The following is a 20,275-nucleotide window of genomic DNA, read 5'->3' as shown; positions in this document are numbered from 1 at the left end:
GTGAAGCAGCGTCAAGGGTAACCACAGTCATGGTCTCCGAGGTGATAGTCAATGCTGCTGCAAACGTCGACGAACTGTTCGTGCAGATGGTTGTTGTCTTGCAAACGTCCCCATCTGGTGACTCAGGGATCGAGACGTGGCTGCACGATCCGTTACAGCCATGCGGATAAGATGCCTGTCACCTCGACTGCTAGTGATACGAGGCCGTTGGGATCCTGCCCGGCGTTCCGTATTACCCTCCTGAACCCACCGATTCCATATTCTGCTAACAGTCATTGGATCTCGACCAACGCGAGCAGCAATGTCGCGATACGATAAACCGCAATCGCAAGAGGCTACAATCCGATCTTTATTAAAGTCGGAAACGTGATGGTACGCATTTCTCCTCCTTACACGAGGCATCACAACAACGTTTCACCAGGCAACGCCGGTCAACTGCTGTTTGTGTAGGAGAAATCGGTTGGAAACTTTCCTCATGTCAGCACGTTGTAGGTGTCGCCACCGACGCCAACCTTGTGTGAATGCTCTGAAAAGCTAATCATTTGCATATCACAGCATCTTCTTCCTGTGGGTTAAATTTCGCGTCTGTAGCACGTCATCTTTGTGGTGTAGCATTTTTATTGACCAGTAGTGTATTTACGAACCGAAATTTTTCAAGGTTTTCATTGAACTTGTGCCCACAGCTGTAGCGAATTTTTCGAATGGTTGCATTTCGCTTGCAACTGTCTGTCTTACTTCACTTGTAAAATTTTGGCTTTATGCTATTCTCAAGTATCTAGGCGTTTGAAGACAACATATTTGCCGAAGACCAGCGGGTACACATTATGTCATTCTACTCTCGTGCACAGGTTACATACGAAGAGTGTCCACGACATTATGCTTGTGAGTGCAAATGTCGTACTTTTTAATTAAACCATGTGTCATTAGCCTAGTAAGGCACAATGTGCCATTGCTGAATTTTGACAGACAAATGCCCACATACTTGAAAGTGGCCCAAGACAGAAATTATAAGACAGTACAACAACCAACTCACAATTGCAGAAGAAATGCAATCATCTAAACATTTTTTCAGGTTTCGTTAGGACATAATCTAATCTAGACCTTATCTATTGTGTAAAAACACGAAATTGTTTAAAGGGACAAAATTTGCTTAGCTTACAACAGTGGGAAGAATGTAAAAGATGCTTTCAAGTTTTATGTGTTACTAAGTAGGATGTTTTGATTTGTCTCCATGGCAGTCCATAGAAACTTATGCAAGGAAGTACAAGATTCTAAAATGGCCGTTTCTGGTACCATAGATTCAGTTATGTTGACATATATGTATCGGCATCCCAAGAATAAATATGACAGAAAGTACACACAAGTTCCACGATTGTTAGGTACCAACAACGTTTTTAGGTAGATTAATTTGACACATAAATGGTAAGTATATTTCATTTTATCATCTTTTTGTATTATTAAAACAAAGATGAATCGTACCTTTCTGAGTCAAGAATCTCTTATTAAAACCAGGACGTTCAACGACCTATTCACAAAAATCGTATCAACGCATTTACTACATTACCCTCCTGCCTTCTGTAATTAAATGTCTACTGGTACAACAGACCTGAAAAAGTGATACAGCAAAGCTATATTGTCTGGTTTGTTTGGGCAAGTTGGTAATAAGCATTGTTCGAGACGAGTGAGAATTGTGTAATGAATAAAAATTCTGCACGCTCAGATTCCAAGAGGCCGCCCCTCCCTGCATCGAACGGTCATACTCGTCTCAGAACTGGTGGTTCTTCGCTTTTTTATTAGTTATCAAACAGCCCTGCATTCTAATTTATTAATTTAGTATAAGTTCTGCAGAGAATTTGAGACGTTTTCAATCTGCGTAAATCGAATCAATTATTACTTATTTCCTCCATTTTATTTACTTTTTCTTTTGTCCATATCGTTTCATAGTAAAAACCAGATGGCTGCAAATATCCAAGTTACAGAATACCATATATACGAGACATCACCGTCACACAAAAGTACCCAGCATGGGAACTTCATAATCTATATATAGTAAATGCTACATGGAAACAGGTATTTTACTGGCTCGTAAAATTTCAGTTCCCAGTGTTCTGCCTGCCCAAGAAACAATACGGTTGGTCTCCATTTTTCTTCACTTTTTTTGATGCAATGAAACGAGAAACCAGTAACGAGTAGTACGTTTACTTGCAATTCATATACGATTAGGTGAATGAATGAAAGAATTGCACAGACGACAGCAAAACTGTTTCACATTACAGCATTCTGGACCTTATTCGAAAGAAGCTGAACAAACGGCGAGTATGAAAAATGAGCTGGGTAACTGTTGTCAGGTAACTTCACATGGAGTACTTGGATTTTAAAACTGAGAAAAATGTAAAGGTTTGCTATCACATAGAGAATGTATTTTCGTTGAGGTGAACATTACAGCAATTGGTTATTGTCTCGCACTAACTACATTCACTACTCAGAAATTGCTCAGGCACTTCGACACAGTTACACATACATATTATACACACGATTTACGTTCACATTTAGATCTAACGTTACTATTAGCATTACGGCGGGAACGAATCTCAAGGGCAATAATAATAATGGAAAGAGATGTAGTGGCATCGCAAATGACCGTAGCTATGGGCTACATAAAATGTTGCGTTTTAGCATCGTTTCAGTGATATAATACTTGGTTTCAACTCTGACGTATACGTCACAGAATACAGCAGTACTGGGGCAGAAATGTCTCGAATGAGGAGCCTTCTTTTGTAACGTCGTTCATCCCTAGTAGTAGTAGTGGTAGTAGTAGTAGATCGGTGGATCACTGTTACAACGATATTGGATATATCATAGTAATGGATGTCCATTATAGAATGTTATAGTATCAGCTGTAAGCGTTGTAGAGTGTCGGTTCAAGGATACAGCTAAAGAATAGCTCACGAGGGAACCTCCCCATCGCACCCCCCTCAGATTTAGTTATAAGATGGCACAGTGGATAGATCTTGAAAAACTGAACACAGATCAATCGAGAAAACAGGAAGAAGTTGTGTGGAACTATGGAAAAAATAAGCAAAATATACAAACTGAGTAGTCCATGTGCAAGATAGGCAACATCAAGGCTACTGTGAGCTCAAGAGCGCCGTGGTCCCGTGGTTAGCGTGAGCAGCCGCGGAATGAGAGGTCCTTGGTTAAAGTCTTCCCTCGAGTGAAAATCTTACTTTTTTTTATTTTCGCAAAGTTATGATCTGTCCGTTCGTTCATTGACGCCTCTGTTCACTGTAATAAGTTTAGTGTCTGTGTTTTGCGACCGCACCGCAAAACCGTGCGATTAGTAGACGAAAGGACGTGCCTCTCCAATGGTAACCGAATACATTTGATCGCAAGGTCATAGGTCAACCGATTCCTCCACAGGAAAACACGTCTGATGTATTCTATTCGACACTGGTGACGGCATGTGCGTCACATGACATGAATATGTTGTCGACCCACCTAACTTGTACACTTGGCGAATGGGTAAAAAGATTCTTCTACCTTGCCTGATTTAGGTTTTCTTGTGGATGTGATAACCACTCCCAAAAAAAGTGATCGCATCGGACGGACAGATAATAATTGTCTGAAAATAAAAAATTAAGCTTTTCACTTGAGGGAAGACTTGAACCAAGGACCTCTCGTTCGGCAGCTGCTCACGCTAACCACAGGACCACGGCGCTACTGAGCTCACCTTAGCCTTGATATTGCCTGTCCTGTTTATGGACTACTCAGTTTGTATATTTTGCTTTTTTTTTCATAGTTCTACAAAACTTCTTCCTATTTTCTTGATTGATCTGTGTTTAGTTTTTCAAGGCCTGTCCACTGTGCCAACTTATAACTAAATTTGAGAGGGGTGGGATGGGGATGTTCCCTTGTCAGATTTAGATGACGCTGGTTCATTGTTTTCCCGCTTGCAGCGCCACTTGCGCCACACACGCAAAATGGCGTGAGCGCAAAGCGTTTTGTGTTCTTTAGTCTGCTAAAAATGAATCCGTAATAACAATTCAACGTGAATTTCGTTTAAAGTTTAATTACGCGAATGCGTGGTGCCTGTTCTTTCGGACGTGGAGAATCAGCAGCTGTGAAACAAATGTAAATTGAAGAGCATCACTGCTGTCAGCTGCAGCCGGGCATTACGCGGAATCAGCGGCAACGAGCACCTGCATGGTAAGCAAGAGATGCGGGGTTCGGATCCCAGTCCGATACTCGTTTCCGCTCGTCACCGCTGTTTGCACCTAATGTCCGGCTGCTGTTGACAGCAGTGATCCCCTTCAATTTACATATAAAGGTTGACTATTATCGCCCATGTGGGAAAACATTTGCCGAAGGTACAGTCAGTTCAAAATGACAGTATGTGTGAGTAACGGAAAAAAAAACCATAGAACGGCCAAAAGCGTATGAAGAGGACGTTGACCGTGTCAGATCATTTTACCTACGTGGTCCTAAAAAGTCTCTTCAGAAAGCAAGTCTTGAACTTGAGTTGCCAAAGACGATAGTTTGGAAAATTTTAACAAAACATTTACCCCCACCTGCATACCGGCTTCAGTTGGTACATGCTTCAAAGCCAGATTCCTGCGGTGTACATTGTAACTTCGGAAGTGATGTGCTGCAGTGAGAGTATGACTTTCTTGATCACGTGGTGTTCAGCGATAAGCCTACTTTTCATCTAACCGGGAAGGTAAATACCCATAATGTTTGTATCTGGGGGATCAGAATATCTTCATGACGCTGTACAATATCAAGAAGATTCCCCAAAATTAAACGTTTTCTGAGCTGAGTCCCGACGTCGAGTGTACATACCATTTTTTTTCCACTGAAGCTACAATAACAGGGGTTGCTTACCTGGATACACTGCAACAATGGCTCTTCTTCCAATTGGAGTGTGAACCTGAAAACTTTATCTGGCAACAAGATAGAGCCCCTCCCCATTGGCATCGCTTTGTATGAGGGTGGTTGAACGCTGAAGTCACTAACCGTTGGACTGGTCGTAACGGACAATACGGTAGATCTCTTTTCCGCTAGCCTACACGTTCACCTCCTGTCATGAGATTTTTTTCCCTTTAGGACTTTATAAAAGATCGTGCCCATGTTCCACCATTAACTAATGATTTGCCACAGTTGAGATACAGAAATGAAGACGTTATTGCTTCCATTGATCCGTACTTGTTAACCAAAGTGTAGGAAGAATTTAATTTTAGGCTGGACGTGTGCCATTTAGCAAAAGGTGCACATATTGAACACTTGTAAGAAAAACTAGGTTAGTTTACCTTCAACTTGATGTATCGTAGTAAATTGTTAAACATTATAATGTACAACAATTGCCACTGCGACATTCGTTTTTGGACACCCTGTTAGTTGGTTATGTGTTCCATTGATCAATCGCACGGTACGGTAGCTGTTATGATGTGGAAAGTGTCAAGTGCACAAGAAATGGACATATGAAACAAGATTTATTTAATATATATATATATATATATATATATATATATATATATATATATATATATATATATATATATATACAAGGTTATTACAAATGATTGAAGCGATTTCACAGCTCTACAATAACTTTATTATTTGAGATATTTTCACAATGCTTTGCACACACATACAAAAACTCAAAAAGTTTTTTTAGGCATTCACAAATGTTCGATATGTGCCCCTTTAGTGATTCGGCAGACATCAAGCCGATAATCAAGTTCCTCCCACACTCGGCGCAGCATGTCTTCATCAATTAGTTCGAAAGCATCGTTGATGCGAGCTCGCAGTTCTGGCACGTTTCTTGGTAGAGGAGGTTTAAACACTGAATCTTTCACATAACCCCACAGAAAGAAATCGCATGGGGTTAAGACGGGAGAGCGTGGAGGCCATGACATGAATTGTTGATCATGATCTCCACCACGACCGATCCATCGGTTTTCCAATCTCCTGTTTAAGAAATGCTTCTGCTTTAGCCCTTTCCGTAAGATTATCCAAACCGTCGGCTGTAGTACGTATAGCTCCCTGCTTGTTTATTCGTCGACTTCCGCGGCTACGCGTGAAACTTGCCCGCACGCGTTCAACCGTTTCATCGCTCACTGCAGGCCGACCCGTTGATTTCCCCTTACAGAGGCATCCAGAAGCTTTAAACTGCGCATACCATCGCCGAATGGAGTTAGCAGTTGGTGGATCTTTGCTGAACTTCGTCCGGAAGTGTCGTTGCACTGTTATGACTAACTGATGCGAGTGCATTTCGAGCACGACATACGCTTTCTCGGCTCCTGTCGCCATTTTGTCTCACTGCGCTCTCGAGCGCTCTGGCGGCAGAAACCTGAAGTGCGGCTTCAGCGGAACAAAACTTTATGAGTTTTTCTACGTATCTGTAGTGTGTCGTGACCATATGTCAATGAATGGAGCTACAGTGAATTTATGAAATCGCTTCAATCATTTGTAATAGCCCTGTATATATATATATATATATATATATATATATATATATATATATATATATTACAATACACGGTTAAAGATTAATATTTATGTGCTGCAGAGTACGAAAAAAGAATTGTATATTCAGGAATTTGCACCCTTGCGTGCTTAGTTTGGCAAGGGCAGCCTAGTAATTCAAATCATTCCCGCATTTACTGAAGGGGATTTAGGAGAACCACGGAACAACTAAATCAGGATAGCCAGATGGGGAGCACAGCCTCCTTTTTCACGAATACAAGTCAGTCTGGCAAAACAGCGCAGTCTCATTCGGTTCAAGCTCTATACACAAAAACAGGAATTTCACTAGAGTAAAATAAAAATTAAACATGCAGAAGCAACGGTCTCGTATGAATGGAGTTTCATTTTCATATTATACAGGGTGTCAAAGCATCAAATGTGCGTCAAACGTGGTAATCGAATGCTTTTCTAGACGTCTGATCAGGAGCTGCAGTGGCATAGCCGTTAAGAGAACTTGCAGAATATCGTACGTTTCCTGATCATGCTGTTGTGACAGGAGACCACTTCAGTTTGCCAGCTATAGAATTGGAGAGTCATGCGATCACAATTGGTGCCACAGACAGGGATTTGTGCAAGATTAATCTGAATGTCGTGTCCGAAAATTACTTTGAATAGGTAGAGAATGTACTTGTGTTGGTAACATCTTAGACCTCCTAGCAACAAAGAGGCATGAATTTTCCTAATCAGTGAACATTTAGTGGAGATAATCAGTTATCAGAAAGTTGTGACAGCTTCAACGATTATCGGTGTTGCAAGAACTATTGAGTAGGAAAACATTTTTGCTTAGCAAGAGTGACAGGGTACGAATTGCAGAGTGGCCAACATCAAATATTCAAATGGAGAAAGTTCAAAAACTTTGTTCAATATGCCTTAGACAAGTATCTTACCAGCAGGTTTTTAAGGGGTGGGAGACACACACAGTGGTTTAATAGCCCCTGTTAAAAAGTTGCTAGGAAAGCAAAGAGATACTGGTCATAGATTTAAGCCGACTCCAAGTTTAACTGACAAACAAATACTGAACGAAACGAAAATAAGTGTAAGTAGTGCAATAAGATCAGCGTTAAATGAATTCGGAAGTAAAATTTTTTCTGATCAGTTCGACTAAAAACACTAAGCACTTTCAGTCTTACATAAAGTCAGTAAGCGGATCTAAATCACTTATTTAGTCGCTCAGCTACCATACTGGCCCGCTGAATCAACGAAGGGTATCAAACGACTGGAGAAGATCGCACATCATTTCGGTTTTCAAGTAGCACTGTAGGTTAGATTCACGTAATTATAGTCCTATGTCACTGACATCAAGGTGTTGTAGAATTATGGATTACGTTTTATGCTCATGCCCGTGTAATACACAACTGGCCATTAAAATTGCTACACCACGAAGATGGCGTGCTACAGACGCGACATTTAAACGACAGGAAGAAGATGCTGTGATATGCAAATGATTAGCTTTTCAGAGCATTCACACGAGGTTGGCACCGGTGGCGACACCTACAACGAGCTGACATGAGGAAATTTTCCGACCGATTTCTCATACACAAACAGCAGTTGAACGGCGTTGCCTGGTGAAACGTTGTTGTGACGCCTCGTGTAAGGAGGAGAAATGTGTACCACCACGTTTCCGACTTTGATAGAGGTCGAATTGTAGCCTATCGCGATTGTGGTTTATCGTATCGCGACATTGCTGCTCGCGTTGGTCGAGATCCAATGAATGTTAGCAGAATATGGAATCGGTGGGTCCAGGAGGGTAATACGGAACGCCGGGCTGGATCCCAACGGCCTCGTATCACTAGCAGTAGAGATGACAGGCATCCCCATGACTGTGACGGATCGCGCAGCCACGTCTCGATCCCTGAGTCAACAAATGGGGACGTTTGCAAGACAACAACCATCTGCACGAACAGTTCGACGACGTTTGCAGCAGTATGGACTGTCAACTCGGAGACCATGGCTGCGGTTACCCTTGACGCTGCATCACAGACAGGAGCGCCTGCGATGGTTTACTCAATGACGAACGGTGAACGCGCATTGGAAGCGTGTATTCGTCATCGCCATACTGGCATATCACCCAGCGTGATGGTATGGGGTGCCATTGGTTACACGTCTCGGTCACCTCTTGTTCGCAGTTACGGCACTTTGAACAGTGGACGTTACATTTCAGATGTGTTACGACCCGTGGCTCTACCCTTCATGCGATCCCTGCAAAACCCTACATTTCAGCAGGATAATGCACGAGCACATGTTGCAGGTCCTGTACGGGCCTTTCTGGATACAGAAAATGTTCGACTGCTGCCCTGGCCAGCACATTCTCCAGATCTCTCACCAACTGAAAACATCTGGTCAATAGTGGCCGAACAACTGGCTCGTCACAATACGCCAGTCACTACTCTTGATACCGAGCGAGGTGGCGCAGTGGTTAGACACTGGACTCGCATTCGGGAGGACGACGGTTCAATCCCGCGTCCGGCCATCCTGATTTAGGTTTTCCGTGATTTCCCTAAATCGCTCCAGGCAAATGCCGGGATGATTCCTTTCAAAGGGCACGGCCGACTTCCTTCCCCGTCCTTCCCTAATCCGATGAGACCGATGACCTCGCTGTCTGGTCTCCTTCCCCAAACCAACCAACTACTCTTGATGAACTGTGGTGTCGTGTTGAAGCTGCATGGGCAACTGTACCTGTACACGCCATCCAAGCTCTGTTTGACTCAATGCCCAGGCGTATCAAGGCCGTTATTACCGCTAGAGGTAGTTGTTCTGGGTACTGATTGCTCAGGATCTATGCACCCAAATTGCGTGAAAATGTAATCACATGTCAGTTCTAGTATAATATGTTTCTCCAATGAATAGCCGTTTATCACCTGCATTTCTTTTTGGTGTAGCAATTTTAATGGCCAGTAGTGTAAGTTATTTTACGATTCGGAGTCTCCGCTCAAATGAAATCCTGATGCCGTGCATTTGCCAGCGGGCCGTCCCATAAAACTGAGGGAAGCCAGGTTGGCCGAAAGATAGCCATCTCGTTGCCTTCACATGGGAAGCTTTGTGGCAGGCATTATTAAGAAATTTTTCTTGTCCTGCTTGTGGGGACGTTTAGCGATGTCTGGATGCCATTCCACGTGGACTGCAAATTTCTTGACAGTCTCTGCCGGATGCTAAAATCAACTTTATTCAGTATTATGACGATACAGCTGTTCGCCATCTGCAGGAGAACGCTGCTTCTGCAGACGGGTCCCGCTGAGAACTGACGTCAGGCTCCAGATCGACGTCTTATACTGTATTGGCCTCCGTACTGCACACGGTGGATGCGCCGCCCATCACAGTTGCTGCCCATCACGACTGCGCAGGTGGCGCCGCCATTAACAGAACACTGGCGGTAACGATATACAGCACTTAGAGACGCTTTTCGAACACTCGGACTCGTCACAACGAAGAACGTTCTGTTTTGATGCGGGATAGTACACGAGTTCTGCTGAGAGGAAACCCATTGTCTCTACTAATTAAATTGTGCGCCATCATAATTTCAATTGCCTCTTTATACTGTTCCAAAAAATCGGAAGTATTGGCAACTACCACAGTTTCGTCAAATTTCATACTGTGTCCCTCGTTGAAGCTGTGCTCTGCTACTGCCTATTTTCCGGCCGTTGTAGCCTCGTATGACGGCGATGTTCCGCACACCTGTCATGAACTGTGCGAATCGAGCGGCCAATGTAAGCCTTCCCACACTGACATGGAATTTTGCATACAGGGTGTACATTTTAAGTTGACAAACCACAATAACTCGAAAAATAAGCTTCACACGAAAAAATGTGTAGAATACAAAGTTGATTATTTTCGAGGGGGAGATCTGCTAGTGCTAAAATTAGCCCGTCACCCCAGCCCCCTGGGGGTGGGGCGGGAGGCAACTTTAAAATTTCAAATGGGAACCCCCATTTTTTATTGCAGAATCAGATTCTACATAAAAAACCACGTACATATTGTCTCAAACATTTGCTTTGATTCTTGGTAGTTGGCGCTGTAATTCAAGAAAATCCATGTTCTCATTTTTGCGTGGAAAATGGTTACGTATAAATAACAAATACTTATTTACTTCGTAAATTTTGATTCGCTAAAACTAAAACTCTCCCTCTTTCCCCTTAGGGTGAGGTTTGAGAGAGAGGAATTAGAGTTTTACAAATATTGACTCAAATACTGTATTAATTTTTCCCGCGGATTCTGGTCAACATTTGTAAAACTCTAGAACATGAATGTTTTTCAATTCCAGTGCTAACTACCACGAATCAAAACAAATATTTAAGACAAAATGTACGTAGTCTGATTTTGCAATAGAAAATGCGGATTTCCATCTGAAATTTTGAAGTTGCCTCCTGCCCCACCCCCCGGGGGCTGGGGCGACGGGCTAATTTTAGCACCAGCAGATGTCCCCCTCGAAAATAACTTTGGATTCTACATCTTTTTTGCGTGTGAAGCTTATTTTTCTAGTTATTTTGGTTTGTCAACTTAAAATTTACACCCTGTATAACAGGGTTCCTAAGCCCCAAATCATCTTTCACAGAGGTGCCCTAATCTTGGAAGAGTGGACGGAACACACACTTAATGTTAAAACTCCTTAAAATTTTTCGACTCTTAAACGGTATGCTCCCAGCATAAGGAATAAAGGCCACCGATGTATGCCCCTCTTCATGCGCCTCCGGTGATGGTCCAAACTCAATAGCCCGACGAATCTGCTTCTCAGAGTATCCATTTTCCTTAAGAACAGCCATCAAATGCGCACGTTCTTGGGACAAACTGTACGCGTCGGAAATGGCATATGCTCTGCGTACCAGAGTCCTAAGGACGCCACTGCGTTGGTATGGTGGCTGACAACTCTTAGAATACAGATACCGATATCAGTATGCGTCGGCTTTCGATAAACACTATGTCCCAAAGTATCATCTGGTTTTTGTAAACCATACGTCCAAGAATGGAAGCATCCCATCATTTTCAGCCTCCATGGTAAATCTAATACTGGGATGAAGACAGCGGAAGTGCTCCAAAAATCTGTTGAGAGCATCACGTCCAAGTGGCCAGACGAAAAAGGTTTCATCCACATACCTCCAGAAGCACGTTGGTTGCAATGCCGAAGTCCTCATTGCCATACCCTGGAAGTCCTCTAAAAAAATTGGCGACCCTGGGTGATAAAGGACTCTACATAGCCACTCCGTCATTCTATCCAAAAATTTTACCGTTAAATAAAAAATACATGGATGTCAGCACATGACGATAAAGCTTCGCCAACTATTATCTAGTTTTTCACTAATCAAACTAAGGCACTCTTCCAGAGGGCCTCGAGTAAACAGAGATACTACATGAAAATTCGCTAATAAATCTGAAGGACCCAGCCTCAAATATTTCAATCGTCCAATAAAATCCACCGAATTGGTGATACGGTGTTCACACTTGCCAACGTATGGACTGATAACAGATGCAAATTTCTCTCTCACACAATGTGGGGAGACAGTTTGTTGGTTAATATCACCTAGGCGGGCGTTTGGAATTCCGGTTCTCAAAACGTGCATGGGACGGCAGGTCGGTAGACAACTAAAAGATGTCGCCTAGGAGAGGTGTTGGAGCAGAGTCTCGGAAAAACCTTATTCGTTAATCACCGAGCCATTACTATTGGTGGAAGCTCATCTGTGCATATTTTGTATACTGCATAAAGGAAATATAAATTTTTAAGGATTCTGGGTAGGGATGCAGAAGACAGGACTCATCCATGACAGAGGGGGTTTAGGCATTTGCATGTGGAATCTTGGAATCTACATCTTCCTATCAAAGCAATCATTGCACGTCCAGCCGTGATTATAAATTGTAGAGAATAATCTGTTGACACAATGATCACTCTCATCCTTCCCACCCCTTTCGGGCCTTGCCAAGCTGATCTAACATTCAGTTAAGTTGTGCTACTGTCAATGATTGCCATTCTTTTTGTTTATTTTGTATCCTTGCTATTCTTATTAATGTGTGCTCTTTCCCTTTGCTTTTTAAACAATTGGGGTTATTTTGGACCAAGATCATCAATTCCATAGATGGTTGACCCCTCCAATTATCCAAAAATCTTTAATTATTTTGTAGGAACCAATACCCATGACTCATTTATGAGCGCCAATTTTTTTTCATTGTTCAGTCAGTTGTACAACAGATCAGTTTCTATATCTGTGTTCATAGGGATCACATTCTCTCTGACAGTCCACCTAGGACAGATTATTAAAATGACCAAAGGTTGATTAGCTCAACATCAACATCTACATGGATACTCTGCAAATCACATTAAAGTGCCTGGCAGAGGGTTCATCGAACCACCTTCACAATTATCTATTATTCCAATCTCGTACAGCGCGTGGAAAGAATGAACACCTATATCTTTCCGTACGAGCTCTGATTTCCTATTCGTTCCTCCCTATGTAGGTCGGTGTCAACAAAATATTTGCGCATTCGGAGCAGAAAGTTTGTAAGCTCCCCCCTCACTTATCGACCTTAATGACAGTGAAAAATTAAACCGCGTGTACCTAATGGAAATTTGGGAAAAGCAATCGTCACCGAAGTTAATCTGTCGGTAAAGAGGGAGGAAAGGGTTACATCTAAATGAAAGGAAAAATGCAAATGAAACTGGTGGAAATTAATTTTGAAAAGGGGTAAAGTTAATAAAGAAAGTAAATGTGCGGCCGTTACGTTAATAATTAACTAGCGGTAATTAGATATTTGAGATTTGGGGGAAATTACGGTCGCCAGTCCTATGGACAATTACTATAGTAACTGAAAAAGAAAGGTTATTACACATATAATTAGCACTAGAAGCGTGGCAACTGAAGGTTGACACGTGTAGTGTGAAAACTGAAAGTTTGTCAGAAGTAATAAATTTCGCTACACTCTGACTTAATTTAGCGAAAGAATTAATAAAACTGGAAAATTTAAAGTTAATTTAGTGACTGAAATTAATAGTGAGCTTTGTTTCTGAAGCGCATCGAAATTCAGTAAGATACGGCTAGTCTTGGGCTACCTCAACAATCATTTCAAAAGCTACTTGAATCCACGCAATTTAGAAATAAGAGATTTAACTTTGAACTTGAACTAAATGATTCTGAACAATTAACAATAGTAAAATGTAGTACGTACCAAGCTGAGCTGCAGTCACAGGTAAGCTAAAATATGCTAACAAAACTCGCACTCTTAATTTGTGCTTGTGTAATCTAAATATTGTAGCCAGCCATGAATACCTTAACTGAACTTTGAAATTAAAGCAGTGAAATCGAATGCTATTACTTTAATGCTGGCGTTTGAATTTCAACGACACTCGGGTTCATTCCGGAAAAGGAGGGGACCCTGCTTGGTAATGCAACTGGAACAATGAGCAACAAAGGTTCATGCTAAGTTGCTGTAATTTTGTGATGCAACAATTTTAAAAGCTGAGATCTGCCATCAGTTCTAAAACTTTACGTACTTCCAGTCTTCCTTGTTGGTTGATTGAAGGTTTGAAGTCGTCGGTCGAGGAGGTGGCGACAGTCACTCATTGTCGGCGCCACACAACACACCTGCTCAACCGCACTACTCCAGCCAGACTCGCTCTGCCCGCGCTCCACGCGACAGAGTTAACACTACCAAAGATCCTAAACACTTTCGTTCTCCACACGACCTATCGATGTATTCGTTCGATAGTATAGTTTTCCCTAGGCAAGACCCAGCGTAAAAATACAAATAATATTTACAGAACAAACCAATTATACATCGACATAAATGCATATATATATATATATATATATATATATATATATATATATATATATATATATATATATATATACTCCTGGAAATGGAAAAAAGAACACATTGACACCGTTGTGTCAGACCCACCATACTTGCTCCGGACACTGCGAGAGGGCTGTACAAGCAATGATCACACGCACGGCACAGCGGACACACCAGGAACCGCGGTGTTGGCCGTCGAATGGCGCTAGCTGCGCAGCATTTGTGCACCGCCGCCGTCAGTGTCAGCCAGTTTGCCGTGGCATACGGAGCTCCATCGCAGTCTTTAACACTGGTAGCATGCCGCGACAGCGTGGACGTGAACCGTATGTGCAGTTGACGGACTTTGAGCGAGGGCGTATAGTGGGCATGCGGGAGGCCGGGTGGGGTGGACGTACCGCCGAATTGCTCAACACGTGGGGCGTGAGGTCTCCACTGTACATCGATGTTGTCGCCAGTGGTCGGCGGAAGGTGCACGTGCCCGTCGACCTGGGACCGGACCGCAGCGACGCACGGATGCACGCCAAGACCGTAGGATCCTACGCAGTGCCGTAGGGGACCGCACCGCCACTTCCAAGCAAATTAGGGACACTGTTGCTCCTGGGGTATCGGCGAGGACCATTCGCAACCGTCTCCATGAAGCTGGGCTACGGTCCCGCACACCGTTAGGCCGTCTTCCGCTCACGCCCCAACATCGTGCAGCCCGCCTCCAGTGGTGTCGCGACAGGCGTGAATGGAGGGACGAATGGAGACGTGTCGTCTTCAGCGATGAGAGTCGCTTCTGCCTTGGTGCCAATGATGGTCGTATGCGTGTTTGGCGCCGTGCAGGTGAGCGCCACAATCAGGACTGCATACGACCGAGGCACACAGGGCCAACACCCGGCATCATGGTGTGGGGAGCGATCTCCTACACTGGCCGTACACCACTGGTGATCGTCGAGGGGACACTGAATAGTGCACGGTACATCCAAACCGTCATCGAACCCATCGTTCTACCATTCCTAGACCGGCAAGGGAACTTGCTGTTCCAACAGGACAATGCACGTCCGCATGTATCCCGTGCCACCCAACGTGCTCTAGAAGGTGTAAGTCAACTACCCTGGCCAGCAAGATCTCCGGATCTGTCCGCCATTGAGCATGTTTGGAACTGGATGAAGCGTCGTCTCACGCGGTCTGCACGTCCAGCACGAACGCTGGTCCAGCTGAGGCGCCAGGTGGAAATGGCATGGCAAGCCGTTCCACAGGACTACATCCAGCATCTCTACGATCGTCTCCATGGGAGAATAGCAGCCTGCATTGCTGCGAAAGGTGGATATACACTGTACTAGTGCCGACATTGTGCATGCTCTGTTGCCTGTGTCTATGTGCCTGTGGTTCTGTCAGTGTGATCCTGTGATGTATCTGACCCCAGGAATGTGTCAATAAAGTTTCCCCTTCCTGGGACAATGAATTCACGGTGTTCTTATTTCAATTTCCAGGAGTGTATATACAAATAGTAAAACAATTACAATATATAAAGACACAGAAATGTCATATCTTGAGGTAACAAAACAAGGAAAAAAATTATAGTACAATAGATGGAAATAGGAGGATATGCATTTCCGGCGTTACAAGTCTTTGATTGGAATTTCGTGAGAAGATGCCGTCGGAACGAAAAACGCCTTTCTTTTAATGATGTCAAGCCCAAATCCTGTATCATTTCTGTGACACTCTCTCCCATATTTCGCGATAATACAAAACGTGCTGCCTTTCTTTGAACTTTTTCAAGTAGGTATCTTGCAAGAAATATTGCGAAATTCTTGAAGGCATTTGATACAACTACACAATGTCATTTAATGAATAAAATGCGAGATTAGTGAGTAATGAATCAGCTTTGTCACTGGATTCACGACCTCCTTGCAGACAGAACTCAACATATCGATCTTAATGGAACAAAATTGACAAACCGGAAAGTAATTTCAGTAGCGCCCCAAGGAAATGAGATAGAACTGTTACTGTTTATAACAAACGATAGTCACTCAGAAAGGAAATAACGTTTTTTTTCGACAGAAATTTTTGTTTGATATAATTAAACGAAACTGTAATTTACATACAATTTGGTACCCAAGCTACGTTTCTACGTAGTCAGCGTTCAAATTTAGGCACTTTCTCTACCGTTTTACCAGCTATCCTATGCCGTCTGCATACTCAGTTGCCGCCAAGTAGTTAAACCTCTGATTAATGGCTTCTTTAAGTTCCTCATGACTTCCATAGGGTTTTTCACTCAAAAATCTTCAACTTTGTACAATAAGTGATAACCACTTGGGGCTAAGTCCGGATTGTGTGGCAGATGTTGAAACACAGCGACTGAGAAAAGTCAGTGCAGCTGCCACTCGTTTGGTTATGTGTTCGTCTGCCGATATTCGAGGAATCCATCTGGCACACACTTTTTTATAGCCCAGATTTGCACCAGAAACCTCGTACATCACAGTTCTAGAAATGTCTGGAAAGAATGAATGCTGTCCACTAATTGCAGAACGCCTGTCGTCTTGGATTGTTGTTTCAGACCTTGCTTTGAGTCCGTCAATCACCACTGAGGGCCAGCCCGAGCGATCTTCGTTGTGAACAGTTATCCATCCGCCATTAAACATGACACACCACTTTCGAACTGACGCTTCGTTCATCGCATTATCGGCAACCTCAGTTATCTGTCTATAAATTTCGGTGGGTCGGACTTCATGAGCACGGTTTATACTGCGCACCTCACGCTTGGCGGAATCGTTAATTTTGTCACACATTTGAAGTCGAACAGCTATGCAATAAGCAATCATATTGGATCGTAGCTTCCGCCAAAATGAAGTGGATGCGTATCGAGGCTAGTTGGTCGACGGTGGTGGTGAGGAGACGCGGTTACGTAACGAAAAAAAACGTTCTCTACTTTCCGAATGGTCCTCGTGGAAACCCTAGTGGAAAACGTCAGAAGCTCCATGAGGCTCTTCATAGATGTTGCGATTGACTGTGAGACGGTTGCAACGCCAGAAGATTGTAGCGAATTGCAAGAAACCTGCAGAAGATCTAAGATTGTTGCAGGGACTCGCAGCTGAGTCTGAACATAAATAAACGTATGGTACTGCTCAAAATTAGTCTACAATTACATAATTGGCGATAAATCACCGAAAACAGTAACTAGTGTAAAAAAGGTAATTATCTGTAGCAACTAAGACAGACTCAACACACAAAACAGACAAGAAAAAGGGATGTCAGGTGAGGTCCATTGGAAGAATCTTAAGGAAATGTAATTCATCCACGAAAGAAGTGACTTGCGAAACAATTGTCTACTGAACGTTGAGTATTGCTCATTAGCGTGGGACCATTACGTGCTCGAATAATAGAAGACAGAGAGACAAGATCTAATAAGAAGCAGGGAGTTTAGTCACTGGGTCGTTTAGTCAACGCATAAGCATTACTAAGATGCTACACTAATTCCACTTGCAGGCGTTGTAAGGGGCATTGTTCATCATGAATAAATTTTCTATTGAAATTCCAAGAGTGTACATTCTGGTGAGTGTCGAGAACCATATTACTTTCTCACATGTATGTCCCATGAAACGACTATAACGAGAAAATCCGAAAATTAGAACTAAAACAGAGGTTTACTGCCAATTATTCTTCGCAAGAGTCATTTGTGAATTTAACAGATAAGAGGATAAAGACAACAGTACCAAAAGTATCCTCCTGCATAAAATATAAGGTAAGGTGACTAGTGGAGTAGCTGAGGAATGATCATTATTCCGAGATATGACAGGAACGATCATCTGTGGGCATATGACCTATTCCGAATGGTTTCTGAGGTAGAACACGTTTTTTGTACACACATCAAAAACGTTTTGCATCAACCTGGTTCGCAGAACTCCTGAAGACAGAAATTGACTGTGTAAGGTGGCAGATTGAATGAATGTCAGTTTCGCACCTTATATGAGAGATTTCATATGTCATAACAAGTAGATCAGTATGTCATGTGACATACTTCAGTGTAAATGAGCAGATTTGCCTATTAAAATGTACAGTATGTAATGCAAAGGGATGACACTCGATTTGATGGTATTAACACACCGAACCCAAATCCTGCATGTCAATGAGCAAAAGGCGAAAAAAGCTGCTCGAGGAAACGTTTTAGTTTGGGTACAGACGCGAGTTGCACTGTCACAGCCCGAGTACAATAGAAAGCTTTTAAAAGGGGTTGGTGACCTGAGGCGATAGGGACAAGTAACACGCCGGGCGATACATCAAGCAGAGCGACGCAGTTGATCACTTGGTGGGCTCATGATCCACGGGAGTAACTTTTAGGCGTCAGGAGCGGGCAAAAAATGTCCTATTGGCTGGAATAAACTAGGAAGAAGTAGAAAGGGGCAAAATTTCGACACAGTTTGAAGGCAAGCCCTTTGTGATCGGTATAGGTAGTTCCCACAAGATGAAAGGAATGTTCCCATTGGTCTGAAAAAGGCATGACATGAAACACGAAAGGACACAGATGGGGAACAGTTTGCTACGAAAGACACAAGACCCGAAACTTCGGGGACTCTCCTCTGAACCAGAGTCAAATGTAGAACAGGGCCCCTCATGCTCCGTACGACGCCAAAAGAGGAAATTTGTGTGAACACTGCGTTCACTTCGGCTGACATTCAGCTAGAAATTAGCTGAGTCATTGAGCTCCAATAATAGAGAAACGAAACAGCCACGTTGTTAATTGTTCTTGCGAGAACTGAGAGGGCATTGTAGTATACACGCTGCTCCATCTATGCACACGTATATCGCCATATTTCCAGGCTAGAGATGACTGCATGTTTTCTCGCCTAACGAGAAACATAAGAAAGTTTCTGCTGATAAAATCAGTAAAGATTTTGATTAGTTTTTTATAGGATTTTCAGAGGGTGAGAGCAGCACCTCAGTTGACAGTTCATCGCAGCTAAGGTAAATGCCGCTAGCAGAGGTGTAAACTTGTTTCATCAACTTGCTTCCACTGTGAACTCGAACAACCTTGAGTAATCTTTTGCTCATCTTCTCACAAAAACTAACCATCCTCTGTAGACTTGATTGTCATCCTAAGTAGTATCGGGCTTAGAACCAGAATTGGATGATTTGTCGTAATATTGGCCAACTTAAACTTGTAGAGAACCATCTACTTAAATTTGATATTGTTGTGTTCAGTGTAATTTGGCTAAACAGGACGTGATGCGTTATCTTGACAACTTACATTGTCATGTCACAACCTATGTACTTCTTTGACAATAATTCAAAAAGTAAACAAATTGTGTACAGCTACACAACAATGTGCTCTGTCCTTGATTAAGGGTCTATTCCCAGCCCCAGTCACTGATTCTAGAGACGCTAATGCACTCACAGGGTGTTTTTGCTTATGTCTGACACAAGTGTAGAGTGGAGTGTCAAAACTGGGGATACTGTATCAAAGACACAGTCGATTTGACTGTTCAGAGATGTCACTAAACCCGCCCAAAGATATGAAAAACCATGCATGAGCAGCGCCTATTGGATGGAGAGGTCCGACAGCCGATCGGTTCCAGTCATTCCACCAGGAAAGAGGTAGACGGCTCGTGTTGTTTGTAGTTCAACCGTGCGTAGGCGTTTAGATCGTGTCGGCATTGTCACTTTGTGCCAGGAAGGGCTTCAACAAGGGAAGTGTGCAGGCGCCTCTGACTGAACCAAAGCGATGTTATTCGAATTTGGAGCAGATACAGAGAGACAGGAACTGTCGATGACATGCCTCGCTCAGGCCGCCCAAGGGCTACTACTGCAGTGGATGACCGCTACCTACGGACAATGGCTCGAAGGAACCCTGACAGCAACGCCACCATGTTTTGAATAACGCTTTTTGTGCAGCTAAAGGACGTCATGTTATGACTCAAACTGTGCACAATAGGCTGCACGAAGCGCAATTTCACTCTCGAAGTCCATGGCGAGGTCCATCTTTGCAACC

This window comes from Schistocerca nitens, chromosome 1 (genome assembly GCF_023898315.1).
Source record: "Schistocerca nitens isolate TAMUIC-IGC-003100 chromosome 1, iqSchNite1.1, whole genome shotgun sequence".
NCBI lineage: Eukaryota > Metazoa > Arthropoda > Insecta > Orthoptera > Acrididae > Schistocerca > Schistocerca nitens.
The sequence above is the reverse complement of the archived record's forward strand: the minus strand, read 5'-3'. Positions refer to the sequence as shown.